Source organism: Bombina bombina, chromosome 1 (assembly GCF_027579735.1).
Source record: "Bombina bombina isolate aBomBom1 chromosome 1, aBomBom1.pri, whole genome shotgun sequence".
In the NCBI taxonomy this organism is placed as follows: domain Eukaryota; kingdom Metazoa; phylum Chordata; class Amphibia; order Anura; family Bombinatoridae; genus Bombina; species Bombina bombina.
The window spans coordinates 1353574034-1353599810 of NC_069499.1; the positions used below are offsets into that span (position 1 = coordinate 1353574034).

The 25777-nt window shown below is 39.1% G+C and overlaps 1 protein-coding gene across 2 annotated transcripts in view; it reads left to right on the forward strand.

Annotated features, from left to right (window-relative positions):
• Positions 1–14065: 14065 nt before the first annotated feature.
• GBA1 (glucosylceramidase beta 1) overlaps positions 14066–25777 on the forward strand; it is a 209805-nt gene continuing 198093 nt past the window's right edge. The window contains exon 1 of one of the 2 annotated variants that reach the window (XM_053703377.1): positions 14066–14110. The gene's annotated coding sequence lies outside the window, so the exon portion shown is untranslated. Of the gene's footprint in view, positions 14111–14600; positions 14652–25777 lie in introns of those variants that run through there. The other variant, XM_053703368.1, reaches the window with a different exon arrangement.

Here is a 25777-nt window from a genome sequence, read left to right on the forward strand (position 1 = left end):
ACACGAAAGCCAGGTCATTCAGTACTTGCCCTATTTGAACAGTGATACCCCAGATAGCTATGCCATGTAGCCTATTCGTATAACAAAAGACTATGTGAAAGACTTTGGCTGCATGGCAATTGAACTGTATGTGTGTGACCTGAGCGCCATTCAGAAATAATGTGCGCTCAGATCTAGGCTATCTGGGGATTTGTTGAATGTACCTGTTTTATGCAATAGCTGCACAGTTATATATTTTTATGTATATTATTGTCTTTTGCTACCATGTGTTCAATGGAGTTTTGCCTCTGTCCTGGGAGATAATTGTATTACTTCCCAATTATCTCCAGGATAGAAGACTCTGTGGAACTGGTTTTGGGCAGAAAAGCCATGCTTCATTTGGTCACAAAGGGAACTGTAATTCTCTGCCTGTGATAACTGCATCAACCATTGTGTAAGGTAATTGTATCAACCATTGTGTAAGGTAACTGCATCAACCATTGTGTAAGGTAACTGCATCAACCATTGTGTAAGGTAATTGCATCACCCATTGTGTAAGGTAATTGCATCAGGCAGAGGGGAGGATTTTGTGTGGGAGTGTCTGAGAGTATTGTATGTGTTTATTGGTTGTTTTACAAAACCCTGTGGGTGGTACTTATGTGTAAGAATGTGTATATAAGAACAATAAACCCACAGCTCTTGCTGATTCCTGTTTTACCCTCAAGATGGAGCTTGGTCTCATGTTTGGCGGGAATTGCGACTTTGGATTATTCTTTTGCCTGTTCCAGGAGAGAAGGATTTAGTGTATTTTCCCCATTCTGTGTATTAACTGGGTTTGTGTGTTGCTATTCCCATATTAAGGGCATCTTTCATCTGGTGTTAACCCTCGATATCTGGGCTATACCGTAACACCCCTTGTAACTTTACGGGCCATAGCACTCAGATGGCAAGTTAAAGTGAAAGTAAATTTTGATTAACCAGTGCCCGGTTTTTAATAATCCTATTAAAAACAGGGGCACTTTCATTCATCAAACTTTACATTTCACTGGTTTTGTTAAAATACTTACCTTTTCTTTGTGAAAGCCGCTCCAGCACTTCCCCCGCCCGTCGCAAGCATCTTCCTACATCAGAAATTACGATCCCGGCCTTCCTCCAATCACGGCGTTGCTTTAGGCAATGATTCCCCGGGGAGGAGCCCTGATTGGAGGATGTCGGAAATGTCATTGCATATGTATAAAGAGGCTTGCGACGGGCTGGAGAAGCACTGGAGCGGCTTTCAAGAAGAAAAGCCAAGTTTAACAAAACCAGAGAAATGTAAAGTTTGATGAATGAAAGTGCTCCTGTTTTTAATAGGATTTTTAAAAAACAGACACTTATTCCGCAAACTTTACATTCACTTTCAGGCTCTTAAGGGCGAGTATGATACTTTAGCTGACACATTCGTCACTATTCTAAAAGCTATACATCACATCCACACGAGCCGCAACAGAGGTTGTTTTCACAATACTGGGATATTGTTACATTATACATGTATGGACATATCGTATACCATATCCTTGGGAGTATTTCATATCAACATTGCTCTGTTATGCACATGTAAAATATGGTGTGCAAGGTTCAGGAGGAGAGGAGTGTGTTAAAAACACGGCACTAAAGTAGACACTGTAAGCAGCTGGGAATTCAACATTGTTGCAACTTCAATCGAATAACGTGCATTCTATCACTTTACGTGGATTACAAAGTGTTTTTTACCCTTGTGCTTTCTTTGGCTGAACTTTTCTCAGTTTAGAGATGACAACTTTTTTTCTTTCCCTTAGGAACGCCTGAGGGAAATGTATGTGTTTGTTTGGAGTGTGTATGTGCTGTTTGAATGAGGATTGTCTGGGTACCTTTCACTACATTTTCATGTTTGGATATAAAATATATGGTATCATTAAATATCACAGTATTGGATTGCCGGGTTAAGCGTCACGTGACGCATGTGATGTAGGCACGCGTGCAGCGGCTGGAGACGCAAGAGACACAGTGTAGCGGTGAGCAGACGGGAGCCGGCACAGTGAAGCCCGGTAGTAAGGGGAAAAGAGTGTGCGGATCGAGGAGTTGGCAGCCGTTCCCTTAACTGCACGCCTACCTAAGTCAACAACGCCACCTCTCTTGGCAGGTGAAAGCTTGTTTGAGAACAGCCGTGGAGGAGGACGGCGGACGGCGTGCAAGCAGTATACACCATCACTGCTTGGTCTGGTAATCGTCTATTTCAGGCCTAACATGTCTAGTGGCCATAGACACTTTGCCTGATATATACCTCAAGCTCATTTATTCTTCTATTGTGACTGGGACAATATGTCTTGCTGTAAGTTAATATGCCTAAAGTTTTCTGGGTAAAACTTAGTCTGGTGCACTTTTTACTTGTTAGAGGGTGAAGTTGGTTAGCTTCGGCACAGGTTCTAAAAAGAGCAATACCTGTGAGGTAAAGTCTTATAAGAATCTATAGCTAACAGAGTAAGTCCCTCGTATTAAAGAGCCCAGTTAAGCAACCCAGCTACCTTAGTATTAGGCATAATATCTTAATTTCTTCATAAAAGGACTGGATGCAACAAGTCTGGTCTATCTGGCTAGGGTGAAGAGCTTTGGGATAAGGGATAGTAACTTTCTATATAAGCACCTGGCTGATGATTATTCCAGGTTTCTTGCCCTCCCCTACTGATATAAGTCCCATACAGATTGATCAGTGAAACAACCCTGTCTGGACTTACATTTTCTTCTGTGGTATTTGGTGAAAACTGGGATTGTTCAAAGGCATGGAAATGTGTTTAATGTTTGGCTGCAGTGAGCTTGAAATAACTCTCTGAAGGGTGAAGAATCAAGAGAACTCTCCCGGCCTTTTCGTAGCCGTCTGGTATTTGTGCTTCCTTTTTTTTTCTCCTCTCCTCTGATGTCTGAAGGCATGAAAGCAGAGTTGGTCAGCTAAATGGCTCGCCTGTTGGTCTTCCTCTGCCAATTTAAAGCCTTATAGATCCTCAATAGTGGCTACTTAGCCCTCAAATTAAGGAGACTCATTCACGATATGACATTGCTACTAATAAGACTCTGATGTTGAACAGGCTATCCGTCTGTGTTTGCAAGAACAAGTCATTATCCTGGGTTTTTCAAAATGTGTTAAAATGTGTTAAAGATGAGATAGCATTTTGTCTGATCTATACTTTTTCCGCTCCTTCTCTATAGCTTATGCAAGAAATTGTAAGGGTGATTTCTAAAACTGTGGTTCTAGCCACATGTGTTGGTATTTTTGTTCACAATGAAGGATGCAATTAATGACAGATAAGCATTTATAAGAATTAGTTATTAGACAGGACTTTCCAAAATGTGTTAAATATAAGACAGTAATCTGTTTGAGCCAGATTCCCCCTCCCTTCTTCATGTAAATTCTCCTGTAAGAAATTATAAGGGTGCTATTTGAAATTCAGTTTTTTTGGTTACAAACATATCTTTATAGCTTGCTTTCACTGCTAGCTTGTAGCTACATAAGTTTCCAAGCTGTGTTGTTGCCGAGTTGCCCATAGAATAGTATTGTATTAAAGTGTTTATACAAATATTAGGCATAATCATGGACCCTAGGGTCTTGAATGGTATATTCTCATTGGTATATTCCTACATATTGAATGATGTAATTAATATGCTACAAAGTCTAAGTTATCGCTAAAAGTGTTTGAGCATTTCACTACACCAATTTTTGTTATCGTTCTATAGAGGATAGCGCCTAGAAAGTAGGGCGGTGCTCTGCTAAGTTAAATTTAGATAAGCATCTATGTATATACTTTAAACTCTTACTTCTTGAAATTCTGAGAAAGATATGATGCACTTAGGTTAGACACTAATAGGTAATATAGAAATATTTATAGTTTAATTGTGGTTTCAATATCGATGGTGACTAGCATAATTGAGGTAAAGTCAGCTATCGTGAACATAGGCACTATATGCACTGTTTGCTTTCTTCTTTTTTTCTTTTGAATATTTACATTTGTCACATATGGAGAAATTTGTTCACACTGTTAAAGTAAAGTCGCCTGTAATGGCTCCTAAAAAAGACAAAAAGGGTAAAATAGGCGCTACATTACAAGAGAGTATAGTGGAAGAAAATAGCATTTCAAAGATGGATACAGACTCACAAGTATTAGTTAAAGCTATTTATGGTGCAATGAGCCCACAATTTGATCAGATACGACAAGATATGCTTTCACTTACAAATGAGATTCATTCCTTTAATAACAGCATTGAAGCAGCTGATTTACGGATATCAGATATTGAGGACAGAATGAATACAGCAGAACAGGACACAAGCTTTTATAGATCTTCCTTAAAAAAATTACAGGATAGGATAGATGATCTTGAGGATAGCTCTAGGAGGAATAACCTCAGAATTATCGGTATTCCAGAGACAACAGATTATATAGATTTTAAAACGTTTATGACGGAAAATTCCTATACTTTTGGAAATGCCAGGACCGAAGCGTCAGCTCATAATTGAAAGAATCCACAGAATAGGCTAGGAAAAACTTAGATCAGATGGTGTTAAGTTAGCTAGACCGGTAATTGTTAAGATGCTTAATTTTCAAGACAAAATTGATCTACTAAATGCATATCGTAAAAAGAAAGAGGTTATGTTGGAGGGTGGTAGATTACTTCTCTTTCAAGATTACTCTGTAGAAACTACTATTCGTCATAAGGTGATTGATGGCTCCTCTGTGTACGCGTATTATTAAGAAAGGGTACGAAGCCTTCTTGCTATACCCTGCCAGGATTAAAGTACTTAAAAACAACTCATGGTATATACTAAATACACAACAAGAGGCAAATAAATTTTTAGATGAATCTGAATAAGAAGGGCTTAGAGTTGCAAATTCGCGTTAGGTCTGTGATTTTGATATAGTAATGGAATATATATGTGGTAAAAGTTTTAAGATGTTTGTGGTTTTTTTCTTTTCTTTTTTTTTTTTTGTTTGGTGTTGTTTGGTTTTGTTTCTTTCACTGCTTTCTCTCTCCTCTCCACTGTACGCCCCTTTGAGCGATTTTAACGTTCCCTGTATAATGGAAGTGGTACGGCTAGCTGTTATATCCTACTTAGAGAATGACAGATAAAGTGAATATTGAGTTAATATCATGGAATGTAAGAGGTATTACCTCTCCAATTAAAAGAAAAATGATAATTAAAAATTAAAAAAAACTCAGATGCAATATTGCTTTCTTACAGGAAACGTATATTTTACAAAACGAGTCAAATAAATTGCGTACAGATTGGGTCGGTGAAGTTTTTGCCTCTACAGGGACTGTTAGGAAATGCGGGGTAGCTATTTTGCTGCATAAAAATCTGGAGTATAAAATCATGCAGTTGGAGATAGATCCCGATGGCAGATTTATAATATTGCAGTTAACCATAAGAGGTCAAAGTTTTGTTTTATGCAATGTTTATGGTCCCAATAACCGTCCACGAGAATTTTGGGATAAAATGCAGGTAAAACTATCACAGTTTGCAGATAGCAAGTTGATACTAGCAGGTGACTTTAATCTGATTGCACAATATCCTCTAGATAGATGGCCATATAAAGGGCAGGGTGTTGGTAGAGAAAAACAGGATATCGTCCGTTTTAGAAAGTTTAGCAATGCATTAAACTTAAAGGATATATGGCGTATACAAAATCCTGAGACAAAGAGCTATACCTGCAAATCTAATACCTTTAAAACCCTGTCGCGTATTGACTTCATCTTAATTAATGAAAGATTAATTGGTACAGCGACAGCAGATATAAGAGACATTATTATTTCAGATCATGCTCCAATTTTGCTTACGTTACCAACTGGCACATACCAAAAAAACAGCCCTATATACTCTTTTCCAAAATATTTATACTCAAATAGTAAATTTAAGAACTGGCTGATCGAAGCCTGGAAGTCATTTGAACATCATAACGCAAAGTCAGTGGTAAGTCCGGAAATATATTGGGAGGCCTCCAAGGCGGTATTACGCGGACAAATCAAAGCTTATTTACACAAATTATGGGAAAAAAATCAGATGCGGGATACTCAGTTAACAAATCAGTTGTCTAACGCCTATAATGCTTATATATCAGAAGCATCCCCAATCAACTGGCAGAAATATTCACAAACTAAAAAAGAAAGAGAAATCTTTCTACAACAAAAAGCTGCAAGTGAGCTTATTCGGACTAACGCACAATTATGGCGGTAAGATAGGGAAAAATTTAGCTAATTTAGTAAAACAAAACCGAGGCTCTAATTATATTTCTGCTATAACTGTTAAAGATAGAATCTGCGGAAATCGGCGCAGAATTTCTGGCTCATTACAAACAGATCTTTTTACCTAGAGAAACCAATGACGATAATAAAAAAGCTTTTTGGAATAACTGTAAGGTACCCCGATTAGATGTAAAGGCTGCCAAAGCTATGTCCGTATCAATTAATAGAGAAGAGATTAAGCAAGCGATAAAAGAGTGTAGTCTCAATAAAGCGGCTGGTCCCGACACATTGCCAGCGGAATACTATAAAATTCTGTCAGAGCAAATTCTGATAGATTCTCTTCACGCACTATTTAATGCATATTATGAGCAGGGACATCCTATATCGGCCAATTTTTCCGCCTCATTAATTGCTTTAATTCCAAAAAAGGGCAAGAATGCGGACAATTTAGATTCATATCGCCCAATCTCGTTGCTGAATACGGATTACAAGCTGTTAATAAGTATCCTGGCAACTAGATTACAGAAAGTCCTTGCTAATTGAATTCATCCAGACCAAACTGGCTTCTTAAAAGGTAGATCCTCGTTCTTGAATCTGAGGAAATTGCTTCTAACAGTGGAGTCTTACTATATAAGAGAGAAATCAAATAAGGTTGATCTACAGGATAAGGCAATCATTGCCCTAGATGCTGAAAAGGCATTCGATTCCATCAGCTGGGGGCACTTATGCTTCACGCTAGAACAATTTGGCTTTAAAGGTCCGTTTTTATCATTTATCCAGGCATTATATGACAAACCGAGGTCTGCGTTAATTGTCAACAGGGCATGCACAGAATACTTTCAATTGTTTTGTGGCACCCGACAGGGTTGCCCGTTGTCCCCGCTTCTTTTTAATCTTAGTATTGAACCGCTAGCTATTGCCTTACATAATATAGGGGATTAAAAGTGGGCGATATAGACATTCAAATATCTCTATATGCGGATGACCTCCTTGTTTATCTTGCCAACACTCGGGAAAATGTACCCACGCTTTTGAGATTGCTTGAAGTATATGGTTCATTTTCTGGTTATGCAATAAATTCAAAGAAATCAGAAATTCTATGGTTAAATCGCATTAGAGACCCACATCCTCGTCAAAAGCATAACATATCTGGGAATTAGTGTATCTTCTTGTCCTGAGGAGTGGTATCGGGCAAATTTCTCCGGGGTGATTAAGAAAATTATAGAAGACATGTTAAAATGGGCTTCCTTTCCTTTATCTCTGGTGGCTAAAATTAACTTATTCAAAATGATTGCGCTACCTAAACTATTATACGTGATGCAAAATATACCTCTTTTTCTTCACAAGGCCGATATAAAGCAGCTTAATACTACATTCGGACGCTTCTTTTGGGGTGACACTAAACCAAAGTTAACTTTAAAAAAATTAAGTCAGTCGAAAGAACAGGCAGGCCTTAGCTTTCCTTCAATTCACAAAGTACAATCTTGCTTGCCTAATCAAAATCGTCCCAGGCTGGCTATTAGATAAAGGGTTCTTAGCTCTCAGAGATATTGAAGTGGAGTTTTTCAAGCCTTTCTCTTTAAAGGCACTTGTTCCCACACACCAAAAAGACTGGCCCCCCATGCTTAAAATTTTTTATTTGTTTAAAAACCCTATATTAGCTTGGCAAAAATTATGTCGTGCTCTGGATATTAATTTTCAGTGTTCTAAATATTTACCTATACAAAATAACCCCATATTTCCTTCGGGTTATGCTACAGAAGTTTTTAAAAGGTGGAAAATAAATGGCCTCGAGTTTTTTGCTCAGTGCATAGACCCACAAAAAACACCATATACATGTTCAGTGACCTGAAAGAAAAATATAATCTTCCCAATCAAGATTTATTTGGTTACTTTCAAATTAGACACTTTCTTAATAATTTATATTGGGAAGATTTCCATAAAAACTGGGAAAGAGTATATATGGCTTTAAATGTTTTTCAAAAGGGCAAAGTGTCTATCTCTCAATGGTATAATCTATTACTCAAAGAAGGCCAGACGGCTATGGAACGTCTGCGAGCAAAATGGTCCCTAGATATTGCAGGTATAGAGAACAAGATAATTGTAAAAAGTATCTTAAGGGCATGGGCGGCTACCCCACAACTAGCTTTGCGCGAATCCCATATGAATCCCATATTAAGTTAATTAATAGACGCCTAGATTTAGAGTTCTGCGTTAGCCGTCCAAACCAGTGTTAGGGGGTCCTAACGCTGGTTTTGGCCGCCCGCTGGTATTTAGAGTCTTGTAGGTAAGGGTCTAACGCTCACTTTCCAGCCGCAACTTTTCCATACCGCAGATCCCCCTACGCCAATTGCGTATCCTATCTTTTCAATGGGATCTTTCTAACGCCGGTATTTAGAGTCTTGGCTCTAGCCGCAGAGAAAAGCCAGGAGTTAAGAACTTTCTGGGCTAACGCCGGTTCGTAAAGCTCTTAACTACTGTGCTCTAAACTACACTAACATCCATAAACTACCTATGCACCCCTAAACCGAGGCCCCCCACATCGCCGCCACTCTATTAAAATTTTTTAACCCCTAATCTGCCCACCGCACACCGCCGCCACCTACATTATCCCTATGTACCCCTAATCTGCTGCCCCTAACACCGCCGACACCTACATATATGTCGCCGCTATCTACCTACACTATGGGGAAACACTTCCTATGTCTGCACCTAACACCCTAACATGAACCCCGAGTCTAAACACCCCTAACCTTACACTTATTAACCCCTAATCTGCCGCCCCCCGCTATCGCTGACCCCTGCATTACACTTTTAACCCCTAATCTTCCGCTCCGTACACCGCCACAACCTACTTTATCCCTATGAACCCCTAATCTGCTGCCCCTAACCCCCGCCGACCCCTATATTATATTTATTAACCCCTAATCTGCCTCCCCCAACGTCGACGCTACCTACAATTATTAACCCCTAATCTGCCGACCGGACCTCGCCGCTACTCTAATAAATGTATTAACCCCTAAAGCTAAGTCTAAACCTAACACTAACACCCCTCTAAGTTAAATATAATTTTTATCTAACGAAATAAATTAAATCTTATTAAATAAATTATTCCTATTTAAAGTTAAATACTTACCTGTAAAATAAACCCTAATATAGCTACAATATAACAAATAATTATATTGTAGCTATTTTAGGATTAATATTTATTTTACAGGCAACTTTGTATTTATTTTAACCAGGTACAATAGCTATTAAATAGTTATTAACTATTTAATAACTACCTAGCTAAAAGAAATACAAAATTACCAGTAAAATAAATCCTAACCTAAGTTACAATTAAACCTAACACTACACTATCAATAAATTAAATACAAATACCTACAAATAAATACACTAACTAAAGTACAAAAAATAAAAAAAGAACTAAGTTACAAAAAATAAAAAAATAATTTACAAACATTATAAAAATATTACAACAATTTTAAGCTAATTACACCTACTCTAAGCCCGCTAATAAAATAACAAAGCACCCCAAAATAAAAAAATGCCCTACCCTATTCTACAATAAAAATTATAAAGCTCTTTTACCTTACCAGCCCTTAAAAGGGCCTTTTGCAGGGCATGCCCCAAAGAATTCTGCTCTTTTGCCTGTAAAAAAACCCATACAATACCCCCCTAACATTACAACCCACCACCCACATACCCCTAATCTAACCCAAACCCCCCTTAAATAAACCTAACACTAAGCCCCTGAAGATCTCCCTACCTTGTCTTCACCACGCCGGGTATCACCGATCCGTCCAGAAGAGGGTCCGAAGTCTTCATCCAATCCGGGCGATGTCTTCATCCAAGCGGGGGCTGAAAAGGTCCATCATCCGGCCGAAGTCTTCATCCAAGCGGGGGCCGAAGAGGTCCATCATCCGGCTGAGGTCTTCATCCAAGCGGGGGCTGAAGAGGTCCATCATCCGGCTGAAGTCTTCTATCAAGCGGCATCTTCAATCTTCTTTCTTCTGGCTCCATCTTCATCCCGCCGACACGGAACATCCTTCCTCCACGACGAACTCCCGACGAATGAAGGTTCCTTTAAGGGACGTCATCCAAGATGGCGTCCCTCGAATTCCGATTGGCTGATAGGATTCTATCAGCCAATCGGAATTAAGGTAGGAATAATCTAATTGGCTGATGGAATCAGCCAATCAGATTCAAGTTCAATCCGATTGGCTGATCCAATCAGCCAATCAGCTTGAGCTCGCATTCTATTGGCTGTTCCGATCAGCCAATAGAATGCGAGCTCAATCTGATTGGCTGATCCAATCAGCCAATCGGATTGAACTTGAATCTGATTGGCTGATTCAATCAGCCAATCAGAATTTTCCTACCTTAATTCCGATTGGCTGATAGAATCCTATCAGCCAATCGGAATTCAAGGGACGCCATCTTGGATGACGTCCCTTAAAGGAACCTTCATTCGTCGGGAGTTCGTCGTGGAGGAAGGATGTTCCGCATCGGCGGGATGAAGATGGAGCCGGAAGAAAGAAGATTGAAGATGCCGCTTGATAGAAGACTTCAGCCGGATGATGGACCTCTTCAGCCCCCGCTTGGATGAAGACTTCAGCCAGATGATGGACCTCTTCAGCCCCTGCTTGGATGAAGACTTCAGCCGGATTGGATGAAGACTTAGGACCCTCATCTGGACGGATCTGTGATACCCGGCGTGGTGAAGACAAGGTAGGGAGATCTTCAGGGGCTTAGTGTTAGGTTTATTTAAGGGGGTTTGGGTTAGATTAGGGGTATGTGGGTGGTGGGTTGTAATGTTGGGGGGGGGTATTGTATGTTTTTTTTTACAGGCAAAAGAGCAGAATTCTTTGGGGCATGCCCCGCAAAAGGCCCTTTTAAGGGCTGGTAAGGTAAAAGAGCTTTACAATTTTTATTGTTGAATAGGGTAGGGCATTTTTTTATTTTGGGGGGCTTTGTTATTTTTTTAGGGGGCTTAGAGTAGGTGTAATTAGTTTAAAATTCTTGTAATCTTTTTTTTATTTTTTGTAATTTAGTGTTTTTTTTTTTTTGTAATTTAGTTTAGTTGATTTAATTGTAGATAATTGTAGGTAGTTTATTTAATTAATTTATTGATAGTGTAGTGTTAGGTTTAATTGTAACTTAGGTTAGGATTTATTTTACAGGTAATTTGGTAATTATTTTAACTAGGTAGCTATTAAATCGTTATTAACTATTTAATAGCTATTGTACCTGGTTAAAATAAATACAAAGTTGCCTGTAAAATAAATATTAATCCTAAAATAGCTACAATATAATTATTTGTTATATTGTAGCTATATCAGGGTTTATTTTACAGGTAAGTATTTAGCTTTAAATAGGAATAATTTATTTAATAAGATTTATTTTATTTCGTTAGATAAAAATTATATTTAACTTAGGGGGGTGTTAGGGTTAGGGTTAGACTTAGCTTTAGGGGTTAATAAATTTATTAGAGTAGCGGTGAGGTCCGGTCGGCAGATTAGGGGTTAATAATTGTAGGTAGCGGCGACGTTGGGGGAGGCAGATTAGGGGTTAATAAATATAATATAGGGGTCGGCGGTGGTTAGGGGCAGCAGATTAGGGGTTCATAGGGATAAAGTAGGTTGTGGCGGTGTACGGAGCGGAAGATTAGGGGTTAAAAGTGTAATGCAGGGGTCAGCGATAGCGGGGGCGGCAGATTAGGGGTTAATAAGTGTAAGGTTAGGGGTGTTTAGACTCGGGGTTCATGTTAGGGTGTTAGGTGCAGACATAGGAAGTGTTTCCCCATAGGAAACAATGGGGTTGCGTTAGGAGCTGAACGCTGCTTTTTTGCAGGTGTTAGGTTTTTTTTCAGCTCAAACTGCCCCATTGTTTCCTATGGGGGAATCGTGCACAAGCACGTTTTTGAAGCTGGCCGCGTCCGTAAGCACCGCTGGTATTGAGAGTTGCAGTGGCGGTAAATATGCCTGTACACTCCCTTTTTGGAGCCTAACGCAGCCCTTCTGTGAACTCTAAATACCATCAGTATTTAAAAGGTGCGGGGGAAAAAATACACGCGTAGCTAACGCACCCCTTTGGCCGCAGAACTCTAAATCTAGCCGAGAGTATATATCACCCCAGAGGATCTAGGAAGGTGGAATAAAGTGCAAGTCTATGAGTGCCTTAGATGTAGATATCCTAATGCCAATTTGATTCATTGTATATGGGCGTGTCCTAAGGTAAATCAGTTTTGGGGAAAGGTGTCCTTCTGGCTGTCTAACATTTTAAAGTATGAAGTAGTCTTGAATAAGCTTGAAATTATCTTTTTGAAGAAATATAACAGGGAAGAGAACACAATCTTTATTCATTTTATAATACTCTGTGCAAGAAATGTCATTTTTTCCTCTTGGAAATCTACTAAAAAGCCTGCTCTATCTACGCTCCTTAACATGTTAGACACCAAATTAATATTGGAACAATATGAAACTTCAAGCGGTGCAGAAAATGAAATTGATTTCTTCTTTAAAAAATGGAGTAATTATATATTTTCAAATCCAGTAGAAATTCAGACTTATAGCCCCATTATTCTGCATGGATTCAAAATGCAGTATTAAAGGGGGAAATTATAAGAGAAGTTGCACTATAGCACTAGAAATCATAGCTCAGAGAAGTACATGTTGGAGTTCTCCTTTTTTTTTTACTGTTTCTCTTTTTTTTTTTTTTTTTTGTCTTGCTTGGTTTGCTTTGTTCTGTTTTGTTTTGTTCTGTTTTGTTTTGTCTTGCTTGGTTTGCTTTGTTTTGTCTTGTTTTGTTTTGTCTTGTTTAGGTGGGTGTTGTTTCGTCATATTCTATGTTGATGTGCCATACCATGTCGCTGTCACCACTTTATATTTGTTTGTCCTGCTAGTTCAGGCCATGGCATGACTATATGTAACATTCTGCTCAAGACCTCTTGAATGCACATTTTCTGGAATGTCTAACTAAGTAATACTTTGTCATTTCATGTTTTCTGTATAAAACAATAAATATATTTTAAAAAAAATATATATATTACAGTATTTGATCTATTTGGAGTGCTTGAGTATTTTTTATTTGTATGAGTTTTGGGTATGTAGGCGATACCTTACTCGTGCACCCCTGATACATAAGGTTAGATTTAGATAGTACATTTAGGTAGTGCTGTTACTTTTTGTTAATTTTTAGATGGCAGCAGTGTTTGTACAATGTTAAAAATATTCTTGCAAAACTGCTGCTATATAGTGTTCCAGACATGTGCACACTCCTGAGCCTACTGATCTGCTTTTCAACAAAGGATACATTTAAAGGGATATGAAACCCAAGACGTTTCTTTTGTCATTCAGATCATACAATTAAAAAAAAAAAATCCAATTTACTTCTATGATCAAATTTGCTTAGTTCCCATGATATTCTGTGTTGAGGCGCTACCTAGGTAGGCCTCTGGAGAACTAAATGGCACGAAATAGTGCTGCCATCTAGTGCTCTTGCAAAATGCAAATGGATAACATTCTTTCAAAACTGATGCCATATAGAGCTCCAGAAATGGGCTGGCTCCTAAGCATATGACCCTGCTTTTCAACTAAAGATAGACAGAAAACGAAGAAAAATTCAAAATATAAATTAGAAACTGCATAGTCTATCTAAATCACAAAAGAAAAACTGTGTGTTTCATATCCCTTTAATAATGGAAGTAAACTGAAAAGTTCTTTTTTAATGTACACTAACTGAAAAATGAAAGTAAAATGTGTTTCATGTTCCGTTGAGGGAAAAAAACTTGTGTTGGTACAGGGTTGGGCCATACAAGGGGCGGGGTATACAGGGACAGGTGGAGAAAAACATAGATGGACCAGAGCTACAAAGCACCAGGGTAAGTGACAAGATGATTTATAAACCTGTGTCAGATTATTGTCTCTTATGTTTCAGAACTTGAGCTTCAGTCGCTCTATTGAGAATGGAACAAGCACAACTTTATAATATATAAATACAGCTAAACACGCGATGTAAGTCACTGTATTAATATTATCATCATTTCAAGTTAGATACTACATGAGTTTAAAATACCTTCACTTGGTAAAATACATTATTGGTAAGGGACTATATCACTCATTTAAAATAAGTAGAATATAACTGTGTCCTTACTAAAGTGAATACGGTGGTATAATCTAAATATATATTTATGTGATTAGCTTGTATGAATCAATTCGACTTTTGCAACATATACTAGCACTGCAGTACCACTGCCCAGCCAGCCAATCGAATGTCGGCATTAGGAGCATTAGCACCGCCTCAGCGCCATCCGATTGGTGAACCCTTTAAAAAAAATACTCTATAAAGTTAACCGAGTCACGTGATGCGGAAGTTTTCAATGACAGCCTGAGGTAGAACTAGGAGTGCTTGCACTGTGCAGGGTAAGTGATGGGCGTGCGGGACTGATAGAAACTGCAGTGTACAGACCAGGTGAAACAAAAAGAACATTTAAGGGAAAAAAGCATTAAAAGATATAATGTTCAACATGTAAATGTATTTGCACGGATTTCAGGTTGGAATAGGAGTACTTTTGCGTTATATTTTTGTTTATAAAAATGCTGCTATTAAAAACTATACCTGCTTTAGGGACTCTGGCACATATACTGTGCATGCGCAAAGAAACATAATTCCAGCAGCAAACAAATTGTGCAGGATATATAAATATAGACTCAATGCATTGTGCACAAGTTTACCCCATGTGCGTAAACACACAGATCTAGGTGCTAAAAAAAAGTGCTAGAAACATAGAGCTCTGAAATGAATTCAGACACAGATTTACTAATACTGCTAAAAATTTCTCTCATCCCACAATTCATGTGAACATAATAGAAAAGCTTGCTTTAATTTATGTTGCAGAATTGATGTGCAAAATGTTTACTTCTATTACCAATTTACTCTGTTCTCTTACTATCTTTTGTTGAAGAGTAAACCTCAGGAGTGTGCATGTGTTTAGCACTCTTTGGCAGCAGTGTTTTAAATAATGTTTGCAGCAATTTTATACACTGGTGTGTCGTACAATGCTAAAATGCTAAAGACACGTGGATGCTCCTGAGCCAACCTAGCTTTACTCTTCAACAAGGGATACCAAGAGAACCAAGCTAATAATGAATATATATATATATATATATATTAATATATATATATTAATATATATATATATATATATATATATATATATATATATATATATATAATGTCCAGAAAAAAGCAGGCACTCACTGGGCTTTATAAATTAAAAGCATCCTTTAATACATATGATTAAAAAGACATAACGTTTCGGCACATATCTTGTGCCTTTGTCAAATGTCACCTTAACAAGTACAACTAAGCACCTCAACCTCCTAACAAACATTAAAATCGGCATTCCTTAAATACACAAAATATTTACCGCCAAACCACCGCAATCCAAATCAGCTCCGTGAGCGTCATAGACTCACGCCGACTTATCTGACGTCATATCGTGGCTACCGCCGTAACCACGGCAACAGATCGGGTATATACAGGGGGCAGCGGCAACAGAATAGTATGTCATGTCCATTCACGCGCATGCGCGCCCTCACGCTCACAACAGTGTAACTCTACGGTTGTCAAAGCAAACAGCGAGTAGTGTGAATGGGCCGACATAAGGCTACAGCTATAGATAACTGTGGTAGCCGTGTCATGACATCGGATTGGAAAATGTGTGGGGATAAACCCCAACACTGGACCGTGCTATAATAGAGCAACAAGAAGTCTCAAATACAATCCATGACACGGAGACCACATAAAGCACAAAAGAGCATAACTTAAAGTGTGAGTACAAAAGGATGAAACTACACACAATAAACCTGATAACAGTTGATAAGTGGTAGAAGCCCTAATAGTAAACAACAATGTTATTACATAATAGAGTTAAACAATATTCAACAATATTATTCCACAATATTTATATATCAAAAAAGCTCAACATAAGTACATCACGTCTCCCAGGAGTATGCTAGAAACATATTTAGACAGCGAGACCCCATAGCAGATGTGTTCGTCACTTGGCAGATGAGAGAGTGCTGAAGGTTACGACACAGCCAACATAGCTTTTTAATGGGCATAGCTTTTTAATAAAATGGGCTAAAGTCCAAGTATGTATTCAGCCCCTTAGGTGCCAGAGTATCAAGACAGTAGATCCATCTGCTCTCTCGTTGCTGTAATCTATTGGCCCGATTGCCACCCCTAATTAGAGGAGGCTCCTGATCAATGAGCATGTAGCGTATGCTCGAAACAGTGTGTTTATATTCAATGCAGTGCAGTGCCGTGCCACCGGCTGATCCGATTTGCCCTGTTTCAGGGCCTCACGTATGGCACACCTGTGATTGCAGAAAAGAAAAGGAAATTCGCCAGGCACCTCAAACTTAAATAAAAATAAACTTTATTGTAACAAAATTAAAACATATAGAGAGAGGGGATAAACACCCCTATTGTTAAACAGACTGACATGTTTCGGCCCAGAACGCCGTAATCATAGTCCTTAAAACCTTTAAAATCAAATACCTTATAAACCCAGTACTCCAATGCTATTGGTGGGTCAATAATTGAAATTTAAAGACACAGGGGATGGAGCATGTACTGTGATACCTATACATTGATCAACTTGCATGGCATATATACCCAGAATACTTGAAAGGGGCGCTAACTTTTAGTCCCAAATACAAGACACATATACAACTGGAATACTATATATATATATATACTATGGTCAATAACTTGACATATATATACGAAGTACCTAAAAGGAGCATTTACTTTAATCTCCACATACATTTAAATTATATGTTATAAACATCCTATTGTGTATATGTATTTCTGAAAATATATATATTTTAAATTTTAAATAAGAGGACAATGGAGCATATAAAAATCACACAAGTGTGTGTATTATGATTAAATACCAAAGATTACAAGCTTCCAAAAATCTCTTTAGTTTTGGTGTTTCAATTTTAATTTTAGATTTTCAGATTAATATATAAATTGAAACCTTTATACCAGAGGTAACCACAATCTAATTCCAATGATTAATAAAATCATACTCAGAGTTTAGGCCCAGAGGTCTTTTAGTCTGGAGCCTAAAAATCCAATACATTTCCTGTCTGGATAAGATCTTGAATTGGTCACCCCCTCTCTTCTGTGGTTGAACCTTTTCTACAATCATCCATCTCAAGGAGCGACAGTCTTTATCATGTCGCTGAACAAAATGGGAGACCAAAGGTGTACTGCTCTTACCCACCCGTATGGTGGACAGGTGTTCCCTAATCCTAGATCTAACATCCCTGGTGGTCAAACCTATGTACTGCAGTTCACAGACTGAGCACCAGAGAAGGTAGATGCAATAAGATGATCTACAATTTAAACAGGATGTAATGTCAAAGGTTTCACCGGTTACTACCGAAGAGAAAGTGGTCCCCACTTGGACATACTTACAGGCCTTGCACTTTGAGTAGCCACACCTGTAGGTACCTCTATGTCTGAGCCAGGAGGATGATGATGCCATTGCTGAGTCTGGTTTCCTAAGCATGGATGGCGACACTGAGTTCCCAATGGTCTTATTTCTCCTGTAGGAGAATCTGCAGCCATTCCTAGCAGTCACTGCAAGGGTATCATCTGCTACTAACAGACGAAAGTGGTTTCTGACTATGTCACAGATTTCACCATACTGAGCCGAATAGTCTGTGACAAAGGTCAATTTATTCCCTTGATTCTCTCTGGCGGGTGACTTATCCCTTAGAAGTTGTTCCCTAGATAGGGAATTAACCTCATATCTAGCTTTTTTAATGATCTTTCTATTATAGCCTCTCTGTAGTAGGCGTTGTTCCAATTCATCCGCATGTTTGTTATAGCTAAGGGGCAAAGTGCAATTGCGTTTCAGCCGTACAAATTGTCCCTTAGCTACTGAATACGGCATTTGCTTTGGATGACAGCTCTTAGCATGTAAGAGACTGTTACCTGATATTGGATTTCTGTAGACTTCTGAGGTGACTCTACCTGTTGGCCACCCCTTCAATTCTAAATCTAAGTAATGTACTGTGTTCTTACTAAACTCGAGTGTAAAACGTAAGTTCACGTCATTTGTCCTCAAATAATCCACAAAGCATTCTGCCTGTTCCTTTTCGCCCCGCCAGACAAACAGCAAGTCGTCAATATAGCGTAGGTACAACATGATGGCAGGCCTGAAGGGGTTTCCATCTGCATAGATGCTGAACCGCTCCCACCAACCCATGAACAGGTTGGCGTAGGTTGGCGCAAACTTTGCACCCATAGCGGTCCCGCATCTCTGCAGATAGAACTCCCCCTCAAACTGAAAATAATTGTGTGACAGTAAAACTGAGTCACCTCCAGTACAACATTTCTGAAAGGCTCACTGTGCGTAGTCCCACTCTCCAAAAAATATGCCACTGCTTTTAGGCCCCAAATATGGGGTATAGAAGAGTACAGTGAGACCACATCCACAGTGAGCCATCCACAATCCGGTAACCATCTCATATTTTCAACCTTATTCAACACCTGTTTAGAATCCCTAGTATAACTAGGGAGGGATTTAACCAAGGGCTGTAGTATCCCATCTAGCCACTCGGACAGATGTTCCAACATTGAACCTATACCATTGACTATAGGTCTGCCCTGTACATTCTCTAGGGTCTTGTGCACCTTCGGTAGATGGTGAAACAGTGGGATCACTGGATGTTCTACATAAAGATACTTGGATGTTTCTAAATCAATTAGACCGTCCTCCACTGCTCCATCCAGAAGGTGCACTAACTCATGTTGAAATTTATTTGTGGGATTTTGTCTAAGGTGTTCATAGTTGTCAGTGTCCTGCAACTGTCTCAGGGCTTCTCTGATGTAATCAGCCCTGTCCATTACGACCACTGAGCCCCCCTTATCTGCCTGCTTGATCACCAGGCTAGGATTCTGTTCTAATGACTTGAGGGCCAGGCGTTCGTTCTTAGTTAGGTTATTAAAACCTGTCATCCTGGTTAAGGATAATTGTCTTAAGTCATTTTCCACTCGTTTATAAAAGGTTTCAATGATGTTACCTCTGCTCTGTAAAGGGTAGAAGGTAGAGGGGTTACGATATCTTTTAATAATATCCTTATTTGTCTCATCAATTGATGTAGACCCCTCTCCTTCCAGCTCTTCCAGGGCAATTAGGTCACATGTTTCCATGAACCCCAACTCATTGGGCCATGTATTATGGACACCATGCCCAGGTGTTGTTAACGTCTGGTCCTGGTTAGTGTCCCCAAAGTGTTTACGCAAAGTAATATTGCGAACAAATTTGTTAAGATCAAGCATAGTCTTAAACAGATTAAAGTTCACTGTGGGTACAAAACCAAGACCATAGGACAACACTCTCCTTTCCTCAGTGGTCAAATTGTGGCTGGACAGGTTTAGGACGGTACATATTTGGACGGGGCACGAGTCTGCCTCAGCGGATATCTTCCTTGCTGGGGTATCTGTGTGCTCGTGCCCCCCCCCATCTCTCGGATGTTGGCCTATCCGAAAAACCTGTTCCAGCTGTAACAATTCCTCATCCCTAACCTGTCCACTGTTAGTGCCCTGCTGAGTGGGTGGATAGGAATAATTACTAGCCTCCTGCTGTGTAGATGGATGATGGCGGTTGCTGGTACCATAGTGTGTTCATGCATAGGAATGGTTGCCAGCACCCTGCTGTGTAGAGGGATAAGAGTAATTAGAATAATTAGTAGATGTCTGATACCTATTGTACTGATTCTGCTTGTCCCTAGTTTGTACTGTGTGCTGTAAGGCCCTTGCTCTACCAAAGCCTGGCCTATTTCCCCTTCCTCGTGGGGGGAGGTTATAGCCCCCTGTCCTGTTATAGTTAGTATTCATTTCCACTAAATCCTGGGAAAAGGTCCCTTCATTCTCTGACTGGGAGCTATCACCTCCTGAATCTGCCTCACTTTCAGAAAAGGACACAGTTTTGTTCCCTCTACCTCTACGTCTTCTGCCTCTCCCACATCTACCTCCTCTGGACTGGATCTGAAATCTCCTGGCTTGTGACCTCTGACTCTTGTTCCAAATGTAAACCTTGTTATTATCATAATCAGTTTTATCTCTAATGAACTTGTTGTGTTTAATGCCTACTAGCTCATTCTTAACCTCTAAAAGGGTACGTTGTAATACATTGTCAAAATTTGGATAATCAACATCATTGCAAAAGTTATTCAAAAGTAACTGCACCTCTTCAATCTCAGATCTAATCATAACCAAAAGGTTTGTTTTAAAAGTAATCAAAAGCTTCATCAACCTTATTGAACAGTCACTTAGTACATTGTTCCACATTTCTATAAATTCCTGATCCTCTGTCTCAAAGGTCGGGAATTTACTCATTCTGAGACCCCTTGGTATCATATTTTGTGTTAAGTATTTCTCTAAAGTCCAAATGCCCCATTTGAGCTTCTTTTCTTTTATCAATAAATGCTCCATATCGTCAAATAACATTGGCAAATTAAAGTTATTACGATCCTGTGATTGGCCATCCTTTCACGAAAGGTGGTGACCATTTTGCCCACATACACTTTGGAGCACGGGCAAATCAGGATGTATATGACGTTCGTGCTAGTGCATGTCAGGCGATGGTGAATCTTGAATCTGTGATTGTTATGTGAGTGCTGAAAGGTATCACCCATCATCATACCATTACCGGTGACACAGCTGGCGCACGGGCAACAACCCTTCTTTGAAGATTTCAACCAGGTATCCTTTTTATAGTGTGTAGTTGAATCAGACTTAACAAGAATATCCCTCAGATTTTTAGCTCTGCTATATACCATCCTATGTGCCGACATATTCCGAAACGGCAGGGTGGAATCACTTTCAAACACTGGCCAATGTTTCCTTACTGCTCCAGTTAAATTCTCACACTTGGGAACATATGTCGTGATCATATTCAACTGTTCCTTGGGTTGTATGATCAAGGTCCCAGTATTCGAGGTAGTATCTGTGTGTAACAACTTCTCCTGGATATCTCGTATCTCGTTCATGGCATTTGATGCCTGGGGTGAAAACTTCTAGCATCAAGAAGTGAATTGCGGTCGGTCGGTTTCATGTATAATGATGTTCCAAACCGCAGTTCACCGCAGGCATCAACCTTAAAGATATTCAAATCCAAAAACTGTACATTTGTTAGGTCAAACTCAAGTTTGAACCTAATGGGGCTTGCCATGGAGTTCGCCATGGAGTTCAAACCTGACACCCACTCACGCAACAGAGCCTCACTGCCCCGCCATATCAGGAACACATTGTCAATGTAGCAAGTATAGTATCTCACAATAAGGATGATCAAAGGGCTTCATGAGTTCTTGCTCATACCAGGCCATGTATATATTTGCGTACGTGGGTGCCACGTTCAAACCCATGGCAGTACCCTCTATCTGTAGGTAGAAATTGCTCTCAAATTTGAAATAATTCCTCTCCAAACAGAGAGATAACAATTCACATAGAAATTCTACTGGTGGTCCATTGTAATGTATGTTACCTGTCACCATGGACCTGACAGCCTCCACACCCCCCATGTGGGGAATAACAGTGTAGAGGCTGTCAACGTCCATGGTGACTAAAATGTCATTAGCCTGTAAGTCAGGAAATTCCTTAAGTATCCTAAGTAGACTCGGTGAGTACTTCAGATACGATTTGGTATTTTTAACCACATTCTGTAGATACGAATCAGCATAGACAGCCAAATTGGTAAGCACTGAACCACGGGCAGACACTATAGGCCTGCCCGGTGGATTAACAAGTGTTTTATGCACCTTTGGGAGCAAGTACAGAACTGGTATAGTGGGATGGTCAGTGGTCAGAAAGGATAGTTCACTCTCACTTATTATGCCAGCTTCAAAATTGCGCTGCAGAAAATTATCAATATACTCCTTTTAATTTACAGTAGGATTACCCTTCAATTTGGTGTAGGTGTTACTGTCAGATAGCTGCCTGAGAGCCTCTTTACGATAGTCAACATAGTCTTGGATGACTTTGGACCCGCCCTTATCCGCAGGGCGGATGATAATAGACATATCACTGCTTAGATCTTTAAGTGCTTTGGATTCAGCAACATTAAGATTAGGATAAATCTGAGTTTGTGACGTAGCTTTGATGTTATTTGTAAGTAGTCGTGTATAACTTCTAATCGAAGTATGAGTATTTGGTGGCTCATAAGTAGAAGCTTTTTTAAAAGGTTCAGGTTGATATGCCTGACCCCTAAAATGGTCCCTAAGTTTAAGTTGATGCTGAAATCTGTTTATGTCCACAAGTTTATAAAAGGGGTCATATTTAGTAGTAGGAACATAAGATAAACCCCTGATTCAACAAAGAATTATCAGCATCACTTAAAGGCCTACTACTTAAATTGAAAACAATATTCATTTCTTTTTTGTTTGAGGTCTATACCCTCCCCTTCTGATCTTACATCCTTTTGGCCTTTTTTGGCCTGAGGCATTATGGTTTTTTTTTTGGTGGAACGTGTGGCCACCCCTAAAAAAGATTGTGTGGTTTGTGTATTATCAATGGCAGGCCTCTCATTTGAGGTGCCCTCCGTGCTGGAGGAATCACCTCCACTACTGTCCACCACACTTAGGGTGTTTGTGGAGCGCAAATTTCTGTGGCGTCTATTTTGTATCAATTCATCCTTCCCATACAACCACTTGTATACTTTTTTTTTCCCCTATAATAATTTTCTACATTATTCAATTTTTTATTTTTAAATGCAATTAGATTGCTACGGTATTTATTAACCAAGCCATCCAATGTAGCAATCCACTCCTGACTCACATCCTCAGTAAGTACATGCAAACTATTTGCTTTAACAACCTCAATTTCATTTTTAATCTTAGCTTCTAATCTGGTCACTTCCTCAATGACTAGAAGTATGAGGTCATATGCACATTTATTGAGTATGGAGCACCATCTTCTACAAAAATCAACATTTTGTCTGCCTAGAGTTGGTATGTTCTTGACCCTGAAGCCTCTAGGAATAATTTTTTTTCTATGGTAGCCAGATTAATCTACGTAGGTTAAGCAATTTATGGTATACATTAATGGGTGTGTCACCTCTCAACTCACTCAGCTCATCAGAAATTCTTATCCTCTCTGCATCCTCATCCGTGAACGCCAGGGGATCTGTGTTGAAATCTTCATCATAATATAGGTTATCCATGTTCACTGCAGCCTCTGCCATGGTTCAACTTCTAGTGTATCCAGAAATATAGGCCAGATAAAAAACACACAGGTTAAAACAGTTTGTCAAAGATGGTTCCAGGTGTGTAGCACTGAAGCAAAGTCCACAGATACTGTGTTATATAAGGGGAGTGCTTGTCCCAAAAGCCAAAGGCAAGAACATAGAATCCAAACAGGACAGCACAATCTTACCCCATCAGTATAATATGCCAAGGTGCACTGCTAGCAGTAGATAGAATGTCCAGAAAAAAAGCAGGCACTCACTGGGCTTTATAAATTAAAAGCATCCTTTAATACATATGATTAAAAAGACATAACGTTTCGGCACATATCTTGTGCCTTTGTCAAATGTCACCTTAACAAGTACAACTAAGCACCTCAACCTCCTAACAAACCTCCTTAAAATTGGCATTCCTTAAATACACAAAATATTTACCGCCAAACCACCGCAATCCAAATCAGCTCCGTGAGCGTCATAGACTCACGCCGACTTATCTGACGTCATATCGTGGCTACCGCCGTAACCACGGCAACAGATCGGGTATATACAGGGGGCGGCGGCAACAGAATAGTATGTCATGTCCATTCACACTCACGCGCATGCGTGCCCTCACGCTCACAACAGTGTAACTCTACGGTTGTCAAAGCAACCGCTATAAACAGCGCGTAGTGTGAATGGCCCGACATAAGGCTACAGCTATAGATAACTGTGGTAGCCGTGTCATGAAATCGGATTGGAAAATGTGTGGCTATAAACCCCAACACTGGACCGTGCTATAATAGAGCAACAAGAGGTCTCAAATACAATCCATGACACGGAGACCACATAAAGCACAAAGAGCATAACTTAAAGTGTGAGTACAAAAGGATGAAACTACACATAATAAACCTGATAACAGTGGATAAGTGGTAGAAGCCCTAATAGTAAACAACAATGTTATTAGCATTTTATTAAAAACAATAAAATTAGCATTTTATTAAAAAGCTATGCCCATTAAAAAGCTATGTTGGCTGTGTCGTTACCTTCAGCACTCTCTCATCTGCCAAGTGACGAACACATCTGCTATGGGGTCTCGCTGTCTAAATATGTTTCTAGCATACTCCTGGGAGACGTGATGTACTTATGTTGAGCTTTTTTGATATATAAATATTGTGGTATAATATTGTTGAATATTGTTTAACTCTATTATGTAATAACATTGTTTACTATTAGGTCTTCTTCTACATTTATTTATATAGTACATATAATCGACAATAGCAAGCAATACGCTAATAATTGTGCAAACAAATAATAGTGCACATCAATTTAAATAACTCCCATCAATCTAGGGGCAAGGTGTAAACAACAAGCTTGGCACTATATCATGAAAAGCATAGTTCCAAATCACCAGATTTAATATAAACAATACAAATGATGACTATTGTATCTGGGTTGCACATAAGCCAGGGGTAGTTGTAAACGTATACTGTCCTGAAAAAGTGAAAAGTAGACGTCTGTAGACGTCCTTTAGGCTAAGGACCTAACCATAAAACACAATACCAAATGCAGGAGTTCATTGGAGTGAAGCAGCTGGTGGTGTGCACAGACCAACTATTTGCAAACCAACTAATCGATTATGAGATTCGTTGACAACTATTTTCATAATCGATTATGACGATTAGTTGTTGCAGCTCTAATAGATCTCTCTCTCTCTCTCTCTCTCTCTCTCTATCTATCTATCTATCTATCTATCTATCTATCTATCTATCTATCTATCTATCTCTATTTCTTTATCTCTCTCTCTCTCTTTTTCTCTCTTTTTCTTTCTCTCTTTTTCTCTCTTTTTCTTTCTCTCTCTTTTTCTCTCTTTTTCTTTCTCTCTCTCTTTCTCTCTTTTTCTTTCTCTCTCTTTCTCTCTTTTTCTTTCTCTCTCTTTCTCTCTTTTTCTTTCTCTCTATTTCTCTCTTTTTCTTTCTCGTTTTCTTTTAATTTCTCTTTTTCTTTCTCTCTCTTTCTCTCTTTTTCTCTCTCTCTTTTTCTCTCTCTCTTTTTCTCTCTCTCTCCATCTTATATACCTTTTAAATGACAGGCCCCTTCGGCTAATATTTCCCAAAATGGATAATGGCGGATGCTTGTTATCATTTTGGGTTGGCGAACAGTGTGATTGGTTCATCATAACAGCAGAATGTATATTTTTGTTTGTAAAGTAATTTGTATCTCTGCACTTTACCTATTCCTCTATGCTATTTCTAACTTTTGGACAGCTGCGCACATGGCTTCTGACTTCTGGACTTTTTCACTAAA